Below are 15,989 nucleotides of genomic sequence, written 5' to 3' on the forward strand. Positions count from 1 at the left end.
CAACAGAGGCATCTGCACTGGTAACGAATTAGCAGGAGTCCTTGCTGAGTTTGGGAAGCCAGAGAGAGGAGCCCCAGGTGTTGGCCGGGAGGCTCTTGCCACACAAGGCTGAAGAGTGGATTTGGGGAAGTGTCATGTGTGCCTGGACTCTGGCTAGGGAAGGGCTTTTCAGAGGATGCTGTTTGAAATGGGGCAGGGCTCAGTGGCCACAGGCAGTTGCTGAGGCAGAGTGGAGACTGTCCCTGCACCAGGAGAGGAACACGTGTTGAGCTCATGTGGACCAAGTGCTTTTACTAACAATAGTTCATTTAATCCTTAGTGAAATTTGCTAAACTATGTGGATATAATTCTTCCTATTCATAGATAAAAGTATTTAGGATCAGAGGCGTTCAATAACATTCTCAGGATTATGGCAAATGGGTTTTCCACTCATTAACACTTTCCGCCATACCATGTTAGTTCAGTTTTGAGCCTGTGGGAACCTGTAAAGCTAGGATGTATGTTGGGGAGGCACTGGGCACAGTGGTTAGAACCTGGACAGACCTGGGCCTTTTGGCTTCCTCATTTGAAAACCAGGATATACAATGCCTCCTCCACATGGTCATTGTGAAGATATAATAAGACAATGTCTATGAAGCCTCATATTGTTCTTGGCGTATTTTAAATGTTCAATAAATAAGAATTATTGCTCTTATATAGACAGAGACTCTGGTGATGATGGCAGGAGGTGTGGAGAATACAGCATATGGTTGGTTCTTTCTTCATCATTTCAAAACTAAGATTTTTGCCATCAGCGCTGGAACTGAAAAGTGAAAACAGGAGCCTACGGACAGTCTCCTCTCCAGCAAGCCTTTGGACAAAGCATTCCGTATCAAGAAAAATGAGTCTCTTTGCCTGGTCCTTCCATCGTGTGTCCCACCTGTGGAGTGCAGAGCTGAGCTGCTCTTGCCACCTGTGCTTCCTGGGAACACGTAGGAAAGTGCTTCTTGTGCAGTAGATCGTAAGGCGGTGCCATCTGAGCTGGCTCACAGGACGAACAGCCTCTGGAGACCTCTCCATCGCTCTCTCCTCTCGCATCTTCCTCTCCTCTTGTTTCCTCTCGCTTACTGTATTCCCCTTCAGGAAACCAATTTTTCACTTTTTTTCAGCTCTCTGCTCTTTACTATGCTGAAACTAACTTTTGCTTCCACTTTTATGCCTCATTTAAACATTTAAATTTTCCACTTTTAAAGCTTGCATGTAAATTGGTTAAAAAAAAATGCCCCCAAACTCAACCACTGCCAGACAGATACATCTGATTATATAACAATGTTAGAATTATGTCTGACTTCATCAGTCTGTGTGTCGGAAATAAATGGGGACTGGAGGGAGAAACTATTTCTAACTGTAGTTGTTTCATCCAAGAAAATTAATAAAAATGGTTATTAATTTGGAAACTTGGACCCTGAAGAAAAGATAGTAGTGATGTCTTATTAGAGAAAATGATTTGCTACTGGCATTATTCATGGGCAGCTAAAACATGAATTTGGCATGCCTTTGTAAGCCTACATCAGTAAAATCAACAGCACTTCACATAACCTAATTTTAGTTTTGTATTCATTCCATCTAATAATACTTTATCCCGTCTATTTTTATTGGTTCATTTGAGTCTCCCCATGCTTTGCTCTCATTAAAGTACATTAGTGACTATGGTGATAAGGGTGTAAGGGATGTGGAAGGAACACAAGATATAAATGAGACCATTTACACGCCAGGTGAGCTCTAGAGCACAGGACATGAAATAATGAAACCAGTGATTTCTACAAATTCCTCTGGAAATGATGGGGCCATTTCAATTCATTATCTGATACATAAATTTAAATGAGATCTTTGTTATTATTCAGCACTCTTGTTGCATGAAGGGCTATCTCTGAATGTTTTACATTTTATTGTGAAACCTTAGTCGGATGCTGCATCTTCATTGTAACCCACCGTTATCTTTTTGATGATGTTCTGAGAGATTATCCTTAGGGCTGAGATTTATGTGGTTCACTCAAGCAAATGCTAAATACTTGTAAGTCGAAGATTTTCATACGGATTTTATAGTGTAGAAAATGTTAGCTTCATAGTCATTGTGGCAGTTGTGGTTGTAAGGAAGTTTAAATTTTTCCCCTGAAAATTTGATCCTTTGAGTCTAATAAAACAAACTGATAATAGATTAACAGGAAGAAAGGCATACAAATTTATTAACATGCACATGTGTGCATGGGAGGCATAAAAAGTATAGAAACACAAAGACAGACAAGATGGTTGTCACTTAAACATCCTCTTCCTTAGGGAGAGGGAATATGGGGGTTCACAGGAGTGAATGATTTTCAGGGAAAATGAAAGAGCTAAAGAATAATGTCGTGGGACCAAGTTTCCCTAGGCTCTGGGGGAGGTGACATCACAGGTTATTGGAGGACGAAGGGAGGAAAGCCTAGCAAACCAAAGCTATCTTGTTATGCAGATGAAAGTGTCTCAGGTAATGGCGCAGCTGCCCTGGGAGAGAATGGAGGGTTACCTGAGTTGGAGTTAATTTTTCCTGTATTTGGACAAGGGATGGGACGCAGAGAAAGCCTGGCTAGTTATTTTACCACACACAGTTTTTGAATAACCATTTCAAAAGATATCAAAGAAGGATGTTTTGGAGTGAAATATTTTTGGTTACTTTTAAGGTTCACAGTTCAGTGGTGAATTCAGCAGAAATAATCTACTTTAGGTAATGGTGAAGCATGACGGGTAGCGAGATCAGACTTTGCTTCTGTGTAAAGAAAACGCCATTATCCAGCCCATTGTTAGCCACTGTGAGTCACCGGGAAGGACCAGTTCAGAGAAAGGGCAAACCATGCTCTCACAGAGCATGGCTCTAGTATCCCTCCATGTCTCTTCCACCATCACTGCTAGGACGGATCATGCACATAGCAGCCAAATCCAGGACTGAGGATGGGGATGAGCACGACCAAAGATTGTTTCCGTTTTTCACAGCCAAGCAACTGCTTCCAATCCACACACTCAAACTGAGCCCTGCATACCATTGTGAGCCTCGGGAAGCTAAGGATGGTGCATTTTTTTTCAGTTATGTTCAATTTCCCCAGTCTGGACTTTACCCTTCATTAGTTTATCTCTCTCTTAGTGTAGCCCAATCCAAGCTCCTACCGTACACTGTGCAACAGCCAGTAAGTCCAGAAACAAGGTGCTGGGGCAAGAAAGGTAACGTTATTCAGACAACAGCAAAGCAAGGAGATGGCAGACTAGTGTCCTAAAGAACCATCTCAAGTTAATAGAATTTTAGTCTCCTTTTACGTTAGGAGAAGGCAGAAGAGGGAGGGGGTTGAGGCCAAGAGGGGACCAATAACCACAGATATCTGGGTGGCAGCAAGGGTCCGAGGAGGTTGTAAAGCTTCTTTATTCTTAGTCAGTTGACTTCGGATAATGTCAGTCAGGTCACAGTGTTCCCATAAATTTTTTTTTTAATACTTTAAATTCTAGGGTACATGTGTACAACGTGCAGGTTTGTTACATATGTATACATGTGCCATGTTGGTGTGCTGCACCCATTAACTCGTCATTTACATTAGGTATATCTCCTAATGCCATCCCTCCCCACTCCCCACAATAGGACCCAGTGTGTGATGTTCCCCTTCCTGTGTCCAAGTGATCTCACTGTTCAATTCCCACCTATGAGTGAGAACATGCGGTGTTTGGTTTTCTGTTCTTGCGATAGTTTGCTCAGAATGATGGTTTCCAGCTTCATCCATGTCCCTACAAAGGACACGAATTCATCCTTTTTATGGCTGCATAGTATTCCATAGTGTATATGTGCCACATTTTCTTAATCCAGTCTGTCACTGATCCTATAAATCTTTAGCATCATTAATTGTGTACATACTTTCTTATGTCTCAGGGGGTTAATATTGGAAGAAAAACTATTACTATCTTTGCTTTAAAAAGTTAAACTATAAATGAAATTCTTCCCTTAGTTATCTTAATATACATGTAGAGATAAGTAAAAACAACGAACCTAAAAGATAAAGATATCACTCGTGCAGGGGTTTAGGAGAAAAAGTTACTCACGCTAGGCCTCCTTTTCATTGTTACAATAGCTTTACCTGCCTATGGATGTTTTTTTTTCATCTGAATGTGTTTGTGAAATTGCAACATCTATTCTTGTACATATCCCTTTCCACAAAAAGCACATACAAATATATTAATAGAACCATTTTAGTTCTCTATGAATTCCAGAGGAAGAAGTGAGATGGAAGGATGCTTTGAAGAACAAGGATGATTTTAGAGGGAGTAAGTGGCCAGAAAGCATTCAGATACAATAATTGGATGGGACTATGTTATTCCAAACCAAGTAATAAAAATGCAGGTTAACACTAGCTTATATAAAGCCATCTGCATTGAAAGGTATATTCGTCTATTTTTGCACTGCTGTAAAGATAATACCTGAGACTGAGTAATTTATAAAGGAAAGAGGTTTAATTGACTCTGTTCCACATGGCCTAGGAGGCCTCAGGAATCTTACAATCATGGCAGAAGGCAAAGAGGAAGCAAATTTGGACCTTTTCACATGGCAGAGGGAGACAGAGTGCTAGTGAGAGCTGGGAAAACTGCCTTTTAAATCCATCAGATCTCATAAGAACTCACTTACTATCATAAGAACAACATGGGGGCAACTGCCACCTTAATCCAATCACTCCCCACATGTCTCTCCCTTAAACACGTGGGGATTACAATTCAAGACGAGATTTGGGTGGGGACACAAAGCCTAACCATATCAAAAGGCCTCTAAAATTGGATGAAAAATTAGAAGAAATGGAAAACGTTAAGCTGATAGTTAAGAGAATAATACAGGAGAACAATGAACCACAGATGTGTTCAAAGGAGAAAAGTTCGACAATCAACCCAGTTGGTGAAATGTGGATGTGAAACAGGTCACGTAATTTTTGTCTGAAATAAATGCTCTTTATTGTCATAATGTCCTCTCTGAGATGCAGCTCTTATACCTGCGCTCCAAACACATGATATTCATCCTCAGAGTTAAAGGTAACATTTATTTTCTTCCCTTTATCAAGTTGTCTTAGTCAGTTTATGTGTTTCCATTTAGCATCTGTGTACACAATGATCAAAATAGCTTGGTTTTACTAATTTAGGAGCCAATTTAGGTTCTTTTCCAACCTTGAGCTCTGTATAAATTAAAAGGAGTAGATCTGGCCACAGGTCAACTACTCATCAAAATTTCCTTAGGAGAAGTCCTGTCATAACAACAGATGCTGAAGCATGTCTGGTTTTCATAGCCATATCTTCCATAGCCAGATGTGGCTGGGGACAATTTCATCCCTTTTGATCTATATTAAATTTGCGATGCTTGTGTGAGAGAGCCAGCAGTTCATTCTAATTTTGGTATTTTAATAGCGGAGACAGAATAGCCTCAAAGTTGAGGTGGGTCTTCCTAAACACAAAGATCCTGTTAATTACAATCTCCCCTCTAGCTGCCATGAAGGGCAGCCATGATTATTTCTATCTGCTTAAATCAAATCAAATAAATGCTTTGACTGCACTTGGTCACCACCACCTCAAATGAATAGGCGAGGCATTCTTCAAGCAGACAGCACTTACATCTGTGCTGAGGACGATGCTGTTTCATTGATGAAACTAGTTTCCAGTGTAGGGGCAGTAAACCAAAAAAAAATATCAGAGCCAGGTCTCAATCAATTTAGAGGTTTATTTTGCCAAGGTTGAGGACACGGTCAGGAAAAAGAGACACAAGCCACAATAGGATCTATGGCCCATACATTTTCCAAAGAGAGTTTTCAGGTTTACAACATTTGAAGGGGAAAAAAACAAGGCAGGAAGGGAAAGAGGAAAGAAAATAAAAGAGGGAGGGTATGGTCACATTCTCATGAGCCTTTGATTAGTGCCCACTGAATCCACACATTGCCTGTGAAAAGCATGGGGTAGAGGAAGAGTCAATTACGCATTCGGCTCATGCTCAGTAAATCTGCACTTTACATAAGATAAAGTCAACCTAGAGTCGAGGAATAAGTCAAATATGCATTGGTCAGGGAATGGGAGGAGGGACAATGTCTAGTCTCATCTTGTTCCGTACCCATGAAGATAAACTGTTAATTTCCATTGTCAAGGCGAGGGAGGCCACCTGAGGAGATCTTGGTTTAGGAACAAAAGCAAAGGCAGATTGTTGTTGTTTTTTTTTTTTTGCATGACTCAATTTCCAAGTTTAACATTTCTTTGAGGCATAGTGAGTTTGGAGTCCTGAGATTTTACTTTCCTTTTGCAGGACAAAACTATTTCTGTCTAGAACCTGTAATGCAATTCTTGTCAACTCTGTGGTGATAGTTTCAAAAGGGGGGCTTGGATCCTGGTAAAACAGCTTATGGCAATGGGGAGAGGAGGAATTCTATTGGGCTGTAATAACTAATTGCTAGGGAGACTGATTAAATCCAAGAAAGAAGATTAACTTGTCAATAGTTCTGTCTGGTATTTAAATGACCCCTGGAGATAGTCATTCTATTCCTAAAAGGGTCTGTTCAGGTGCGGTCACATCTTGGTCTTCTTTTCTGCAATAGAAAATGGGATAACAGGGAGCGGAAGGAAAGACAGTTGTTCTCTCGGTGGGTCTGGATCTTACGCAGGTAAAGGAATTCAGCTTCCTTGGTGGAGACCGTTGGGGAGGGGTTAAGGTGCTTGAGGCTTCCTCAGTTCAGCATATCAGCATGTATTTTGGGTTACTAGTTTCTGAGCCCCAACACCACCTACCTCACACTTGTGAGAATAAAAGGCATCAGGAGTGAATGTGCTTTGAAAATGCATACGTTTAAATGAATGAATCTGTTTATACATGCAGATTTTATATAAGCATTCATCCTGGCTGCTTCATTTTTTTCAATGATTCTAGTTTTCTCTGTTCTACTCCTTCAAAAGCCCTCCATCCATCTCAATCCAGGAAAACCCATAATGACATTTCTTTTTCTAAATTATTTTTTAGTTTTAGAGACACAGTCTCACTATGTTGCTCAGGCTAGCCTTGAACTCCTAGGCTCAACCAATCTTCCTACCTCAGCCTCCAGAGTAGCTGGAATGACAGGTTTGTGCCACTGCGCCCGGTTTATGATGGCGTTTCTTAATGTGTCCACTATGAAATATTAATAGGTATTACGTTAAAAAGAAGCTTGTTGCATGGTCAAGTATGTCTGAGAAGTCTTAAGTTAAAGGACATTGGAAATGGGCTTCTCACTGAGGGCGTCTTCCGAGTCACTGATACGCTGTTGCATTACGAATCCCCAAAGCTGCACAGAAGATGTAGCGTGCAGCATTCTGCCAAAGGTGCCATAACTTATTTGCACATGGAACCCTCTTACTTCCCTGAGATTGTGTCCCGAGGACAGACTTCAAAAACCGTTTTGGGCAGATTCTTGCTGTGTTCCTGGCTTTTCTTCCATCATGCACTTACAGCAGGCGATGATCTGTGCAGATCTGTGCAGCACGCTGGGGTGGGTGGAGGAGGCTGCATGTCTCATGACATAGGCCGGGGGCTGAAGCAGCCGCAGACACCCTCACCTGCATCCTCCTGGACAATGAGGGGATACAGGCTTAGGACACACGGGTGACCAATTCACAGCACAGGAGTTTACAGGGCACACGAGTCCTGCTCGGTAGCATTCTTCCCTGTTTCAGAGGTACCGGTTTCCTCACAACCAGTAACCCAAAATGGTTGATGTGATGATGATGCTGCCTTCGCCTGTGTTCTAACCATCTCCTCCTGATTTCTGGGGCCTGATTACAGCTGTACCAAGGCAAGGAACTCCCATAGCCTAGTGCAACCACAGTCAAGACACAGCCATCTCTTCTGAATGGGTTCTATTCCCACCTCCCTCCAACCTCTTCAAAAAAGTACCCCTTTTGGAAACTCCAGTGCCACCATGATCCCATGCTGAAGGCCCTTCACGGGTTCTGCTTTCCACACAGATTGCAGTCAAAGCCCCCAAGCAGGTCTCATGACGTGGGACCCACCCACACTTTCACTTACTAACCTCTGCCACGCTGGCCTGCCTGGAGTTCTAGGACAATCCCCACCCATGTGGCCCCTGGGCTTTCCACTGTCTCTTTCCCCTAGACTGGATGCTTTGGGGTTTTCCCTTTTCTCTTTGCAGGGCTAAATGCCTGCTGTCCTTCAGTGCAGCTCTCCCTGAATGTCCAGCTGTGACAGGGCCCCTGCTCTGGCAGCATCTCTCTCAGCATGATAGCCATGGTGCAGCCGGCTCTCTGCCCTGTGCCCTCATTTGCTCCTTGACGTTGCTGCCGCTCTCCCAGGGAGCTGCCAGTGTCATCCAATGCTTGACACGTCAGTGCTTGGTGAACCCTTTTTTGCATGGGTGAATGAATGAAAGAAGTGCACGAAGGTAAGTCACACCCAGGCCTTTCCCACCAGGAGCCCCCAAGCCAGCTGGGAAGCAGTTATCCGCACCACTGACCTCCGAGAAGTCAGGCCCACTCATGGAAACCAGCACTCACTGAATGCCGTGGGAGCAGCGTGGCTCTAACAGCTTGCAGAGGGTCACAGGGGAGTGGCCAACAGCAGAGCTCTCGAAGAGCAGTGCCCTGCATGTGTGGAAAAGTGCTCTTAGGAGCCCAAGAGAAGTGGAAGAAATATTAAGACTTCACTTAATAAATAAAATAGAAGAGGGCTAAAAAACATGATGTTCAGCTATCACCACCTCCAAACTCCCATCAGTTCAAACAGGTTCTCAGAAAACACATTTCCCAGTGCTGTGTATAAAACGTAAGTCCCAGTCAAGAGGATTTCAGAGGCCCACCTGCCACAGAGTGAGCAACATTCTGACGTTGATCTTTTCAGCCATTTTTTCCTTTTGCTTTTCATCTTCTGGCTGTTAGCAAATCACATCTTCAAAATGTTTCCTTGAGCGTTCCCATTCTCTCTCTGCAGCTGGGTGTGCCGCATGCACTGGCAATCCCTGAAAGAAAACATTCGCTGAGGGTGGAGGTGGAGTCTCCCCGGCACCGAGCGCCGCGCCTGGTTCTGAAACAGGAGGGGTCAGTAGCTGGGTGCAGCAATGAATATGACGGCTAAAGCTGTTCTCATGGCAATTTTGTTGTTATGATGTCAAAAATGAGTTTCAGGGAATCTACGTGAAAAATACAACATTGTGCATTTTTGTCTTCATTTTAAAATGAATTTAATTGACAAATACTAATTGTATCTATTTTGATCTATATGTACATTTTAGAAAGATTCAATCAAACTAATGAACATATCCATCACCTCACCACCTTACAGTGGAACACCTACAGCGTTTAAAGGGAAGGAAATTCTATCATTCGTGGCAACATGGATAGAACTGGATGCATTATTCTAAGTGAAAGGAGCCAAGCAAAGAAAGACAAATACTACATAATCTCACTTAAATATGCAATCTGAAAAGATTCCACTCCTGGAAGCAGAGAGTGGAAAGGTGATTACCACAGGCTGCGGGGAAGGAAGAGATGAGAAGAGATGCTGACCCGGGTGTACAAAGTTCCAGTTAGACTGGAGGAGTAAGCATTAGTAATCTATTGCTTTGCGTGGTGACTACAATTAATAGTCATGTATTATTTATTTCAAAATTGCTAACAGGATAGGTTTTTCCCATGGCACGGTTCTTCTTCCTCTAGCCCACTCAGGAACACCGGCCCTCCTGCGGCTTCCGCCCTTTGGAAACACTCAGGGAGAGGCGTGGGTCAGGCAAGGCAAACGAGGGAATGGCTGCCGGCTGCTTCTGGAGGGAGTCTTCCCCAGCATGGCTTTCGGAGGAGGCCCCCTCCTGGATCGCTGGCTGCCTGCCTCTCCCCTGGTGCTGACTGCTCCTGTCTGTCCTCAGGTGTGAGGTGTGTGTTAGGGATACAGTCCATGAGGTCCTCACCTGTGATGCCAGAGCTGGACTTGGAAATCTCTGCATCCCAAGCCCATGCTCGAGCACATGGCCTGTCATAGTTTGTAAGGCTTGGCCATGTATTTATAGCCTTTCCTCCCCCAAAACAAACCCCAGCTGATGATCCATGCTAATCACTGCAAGCAGAGAGGGCCTACCGAGGTGGTCTCCATGGCAACGATGTGCGCTTGGGTCTCCTAGGAGACAATTACTCGTGTGACATACTTCAGATTCACTTTACTGCCCAAACTGTGAAGCAATTTTCCTTTACACACTGAGCCATGCTCAGAATGTGTAAGTTAAAATTTAATTATTTCTAACCTGTGGTATAAAAAGGTGAGATATTCCAAAGGGGAAAGAGAGAACTAAAAGGTAAGGAAACAGCACACGGCTTCTTGAATCACATTATAAATTACCTGATGGGTGGTTATGAGGATGACAGAACACATCGGAACTCATGTGTGTTGTGTTTTAGGGATGCGTTGGTCCCGTGGATGCGGTTCTCTGTTGACGCCTGATATTTACTCCAATTTAATCTGGAATAATTTATAACACATAACTTTGGCTGGAGCTGGGTTTAAAAACACATGGAACTTCATGCATGGCACAGGTCCACTCCACACATGGCAAAGGTCCACTCCACACATGGCAAAGGTCCACTCCACACATGGCACAGGTCTACTCCATGCATGGCACAGGTCCACTCCACACATGGCACAGGTCCACTCCACACATGGCACAGGTCTACTCCATGCATGGCACAGGTCCACTCCATGCATGGCACAGGTCTACTCCACACATGGCACAGGTCCACTCCATGCTTGCGTTACACAGACTCACAGAATGCATTGCATAGGTCCAGTCCATGGATGCATTACACAGATTCACATAAATGCATTGCACGGGTTCACTCCATGCATGGCACAGGTCCACTCCACACATGGCACAGGTCCGCTCCACGCATGGCACAGGTCCACTCCATGCATGGCACAGGTCCACTCCATGCATGGCACAGGTCCACTCCACACATGGCACAGGTCCACTCCATGCTTGCATTACACAGACTCACAGAATGCGTTGCACAGGTCCACTCCATGGATGCATTACACAGATTCACATAAATGCATTGCACGGGTTCACTCCATGCATGGCACAGATTCACATCAGCAGTGCACAGGTTCACTTCATGCATCACACAGATTCACGTAGTGCACTGCGCAGGTGCACTCCAGGCATGGCATAGCATAGGTTCACATCATGCATGGAACAGGTCCATGCACTGACTCATCACCAAAATTGCTGTTGACCCAATATGACAGCCGGGCCAGACCACATAAATACGTGCTTGTGGCCAAAACATTTTATTTGTCTTAAAGCTCAGAAACCTGCCAAGCTCACAGAATCAGGCTTTGAGGGTGACATCCCACGTTGCTGTGAGGCGTCAGTGCTAAAATACCTGAAACACAAAGGTGGAACAGTCCTGGGGAAGTGGAACAGGCCAAGGCCATGTATGATCACAACACCTTATCTAACTTTCACACAAAAAAGAACTGGTTTATCTCAGGCTCATCCACAAGAGGGCTGCCTGTTATTACTCCTTGCTACAAAACCACCCAGTGGTGCTTCAGAGAGACAGGGAGCAGGCAAGGTGGGGCAGACACAGGGTGCACAGCAGCCTGGGGGCGACGTCTCTCCTCCTGTCTGAGTCAGCACAACCCAGGACGTGTATTTGAGCACCCATGGAAGACTAGAGGATCTGTAAACGCGTGGAGTGGCTGGGCCCTGCCTTCCCGGAGGTTGTAGTCAAATCAGAGGAACAAACATAAGCCATACCTGTCTTAAAATGGGGGTGCCGCTATTCAGAGGTGCATTCTAAGTATTTTGGGAGCTCAGGGAAGGGAATGACTGATTTCGTCTTGAGAAAAGTTGAGGGTAACATGGAGTGATAAAGGAAGAAGGATGAGGGAAGGTCTCAAAGAAAGGGTCATCTTTGAACTCACCAGGGAGGAACAAGTTTCAGATTCCAGGAAGATGGTGACAGGAACTGAGTTCAGGTGGAACAAATGCCCAGCAGTGCCAAATGCCTGGTGTGAGAAATGGAATACCAGGATGTCTGAAATCCAGGCTACACTTCAGATTTCGTGCTGTTCTCCTTACGTGACATTGTAACTCTTACATTCTGTCTCTCAGACCAGAGTCCCAGAGAGGAGGACTTTTGTTTCAGTTGCTTCTAACTGGAACATAAAACATATTGAAATTTGTTGATTAAAAAAATGAAATATTTGTTATTGGGGAAAACGGGAAAATGTTGGTCAAGGGGCACCAATTTCAGTTAGCAAGATGAATACGACCTGGAGGCCTACTGCACAGCAATGTGACTATGGTTAAGGATACCTTACTGTATACTTCAAATTGGCTAAGAGGACAGATCTTAAGCTTCTCACCCAAAAAGAAAAAGGTAACTATGTGAGATGATGGATATGTTAATTAACATGTTTGTGATTATTTCACAGTGTATATCAAACGATCAAATTGTATATCTTAAATATAAACAGTTGTCAAATATACTTCAATAAAAATAAAAGTGAATCAAAACATAATTACAATATCATTATCACACACCTAAACAAATTTCCTTGATTAGTGTTTAATATTTTTTTCTGTTGCATTGATCAGGGAACATTTGAACACAAGACCTGAATCAAATTACTATGTCCTTTGCCTTAAAATTTCTATTACATTTCATCACAAATTAGCATGACAGTGTTTGCTGAAGTCTGCTCAAGTTCATGACAGATTTTCTTGTTTTATAAATACTTTCTTTCACTTATCTCCTTATATACTAGTACTTCTCTTACTGATACGACTGATAGAAACTTTTTTTTAATCAAATGGCCTTCACTGATGGAACAGATTATCTGGATGGCTTCTTTTTCATTACTGCATAAAGTGTCTTAGTTGGAGTGTGGCATTGTCCAGGTACTTAGAAATGAATACAAATACAGCACTTTGAAATTCCTAAAAAAGAAGAAGAAATATATGTCCTTCTGTGACTGGCTTGCTCAGTGGATATAAAGTTTCAGTTATGCAAGATGAGTAAGTTCTAGAGAACTACTGTACAGCATGGTGCAAATAGTTAACACTTGAAAATACGTTCGGAGCATAGATCTTATGCTAAGTGTTCTTACTACAAACATATACACATACACATACATGAACACATACACACACGCACACACAAATATATACACACATGCACACACACGCACACACATATACACATGCACACATATATACACACATGCACACATACATATACAAACGAACACAAGGAACCTTTGGGAGGTGATGGATACGTTTAATACCTTGATTGTGGTGGTGATATCACAGATGTTTGCATATATCCAAATTCATCAAATTGTATACATTAGATATGTACAATTTTATATATTAATTATACCCCAATAAAGCTTAAAAAAATAAGTAAAGGTTAAAAACACAAGGATAAAGATGAAATAATGAATAAATGAATGTCAATGTAATTCATTGAAAAATAAAAAAACGTGTTGCTGATTTAAAATTTGTTATTAATTTCTGTTGATCAGGACATGGCTCTGGGTTTTCTTCTTATGAAGCCAGTTGCTCAGTATATACAAAAAAATGGGGCCAGGTGCAGTGGCTTACATCTGTAATCCTAGCACTTTTAGAGGTTGAAGTTGGAGGATCACTTGAGCCCAGGAGTCTGACACCAGCCTGGGCAACATAGCGAGACCCCAATCTCTGTAAAAAATTTTTAAAAAATAGCCAGGTGTGGAGGTGCACACCTGTAGTTCCAGCTACCCAAGAGGCTTCAGCGCAGGAGGGCGAAAGCTGCAGTGCGCTGTGATCACACCAGCCTGGGTGACAGTGAGACCCTGTCTCACGTACAAGGACGAGTCATCAACCCATTGTACCTCAGGCCTGCCTCGCCATTTTCCCAGTGTTTTCTCTGACTTTTTATAAAGATAGAGGACAGAAGACAAGTTGATGAAGCTCATACTACTCTCGTAGTTGGAAACTGATGTGTCAGTGATTGTGTGTGATCTACACCTTTGTGCACGCACTACAGAAGGACGCACGGAGCCAGGCGACTCAGATTAGAATTTCACAACTATGTGCTGAATCAATAAAAAGAGACCAAAAGAGTATCAAGAATGCATTGCTATTTATAACACATCTTCCTTCCATTTTCTCTAGTGAAATCAATTACCTGGGATGAGGTTTAGACCTTTTAATTAGCTGAATTACTCAATTTCCTGACACGTCAATCCGTAAAAAATGGGAAAAATGATTTAACTGTTGGACTCAATCAAAGATAAAATGAAAAGAGTTTTCAACAAATATAAAACAGACCAATTTCATAGGATGCAAGCTGAACTAAAGACTGACATTATGAATACAGTGCTTAAAAATACATCAGAACGTATTCTTATGTAATGATGCAGATGTGGCGTTTCTGAGCTGTGGCTGAGTCACTTAGGACAGTTTTCTTTTTATGGGACCACCAAGAAGATGCTAGAAGCGGAAGTCAAGACACAATAACTTTCACAATCTGTAAAAATCTGTGCCAATAAAATAACCCTAGTTCAATGAACCCAAAGGCAGACTGTGGACCTTTGAAAAACTCCAGAAATGAAATTTCTGAGTTGAATCTAGCAGGTTGCTAGATGATATTTTGGGGAATACAGGAGAAATTATAGTATTCACAACAAACATCAGAATGGAAGGAAGGAAGGAAAAGAACAAGAGAAAGAAGAGAAAAAGTGAGAGAGAGAAAAAAAGAGTAATACTTCTAAAGCGATAGAAAAACCCGTGTCTCTAGTGGTTACTAGGCTAATTTCAAAGGGATGCCACACAGCTGCCTAGAAGAAACTCTGCCTCACATAAGATTCTTAATAGAAACTGTGCACGTTATTCAACTGATTATGGCCACTGAAGATAGTGGTAAAGACGACAACAATTACAACAATATGAGGGGAAAACCTCAATATTAAAAATAATAAGTAATTTGTCCAAGGTTAGTAAGACTAAGTAGAGATGTACTATTCTAACCCAAACCTGCCTCGTTTCCTAACTCATGCTCTTGTCCATTGCAAAATGGTTAAAAATTTAGGTTAGAGAATGTATGAAGAAAGGGAGAGCTTGGTTCGTGCTTTTCAAAGGGTGGTTAATGGAACACCTGCATCCAATGACATGGGGGTACTTCGCAAAATGCAGGTTCTTGGGTCCTACCTAGACTGAATGAATTATTATCTCTAGGATACAGCTCAGGAATCTGCATTTTGACGAGCTCTGCAGCTGATACATAAGCACTCTAAAGCTTGGGAACGACAGACCTAATGAAATTCGAGCAGCAATTAAAGAAATCATTGAGAATCCATTTTGTTGGAGTTAAGTGGTGGTACACTGGGGAAAAAAGGGGAGGGCAAGACAGCGTGGCCTCACCATGTACTGGTGGACAGAAGCCATCCATTTACTGCATTGGCTCCATTTACTGAAGCCAATGCAGAGCTTTCTTGGATTTGATTCTGTAGATTCACTAGTTTTTAGAGTGTTCCCTTTGTAATGATCCACACACTGATATTGTGCCTGAGGGTGTCCTGCATTTAAAGCTATTTCCTAACCATAGAGCTATATTTGATGCCAGAAACCCAGCATCCCCATCTTTAAGAATTCATGAATATTTTATGTTGTTGCTTGAGTAAAACATTCCTTGACATAGCAGAAATAGTCATAACTAATTATTGAAGTTAATCTTAATAATTTTATTTCCAGTTACTTATTTGGGGAATCGTGTAATTTTTCAATTAAGTTTGTGCTAACTATAGTCACTGGTTCTAAACATTTGCATGAGGGCACCATGAAGGCATTTTAGACAGCAAGAAGAGAAACACGCAAACCATGCAATAAAATGCTATTAACATTTAAACAAAAGTCCACAGAAAACATTGGGGACCTTTGAATTTTGCATATTATTTA

The sequence above is a fragment of the Trachypithecus francoisi genome, unplaced genomic scaffold (genome assembly GCF_009764315.1).
Source record: "Trachypithecus francoisi isolate TF-2019V2 unplaced genomic scaffold, Tfra_2.0 Lachesis_group3, whole genome shotgun sequence".
Classification (NCBI taxonomy): Eukaryota; Metazoa; Chordata; class Mammalia; order Primates; family Cercopithecidae; genus Trachypithecus; species Trachypithecus francoisi.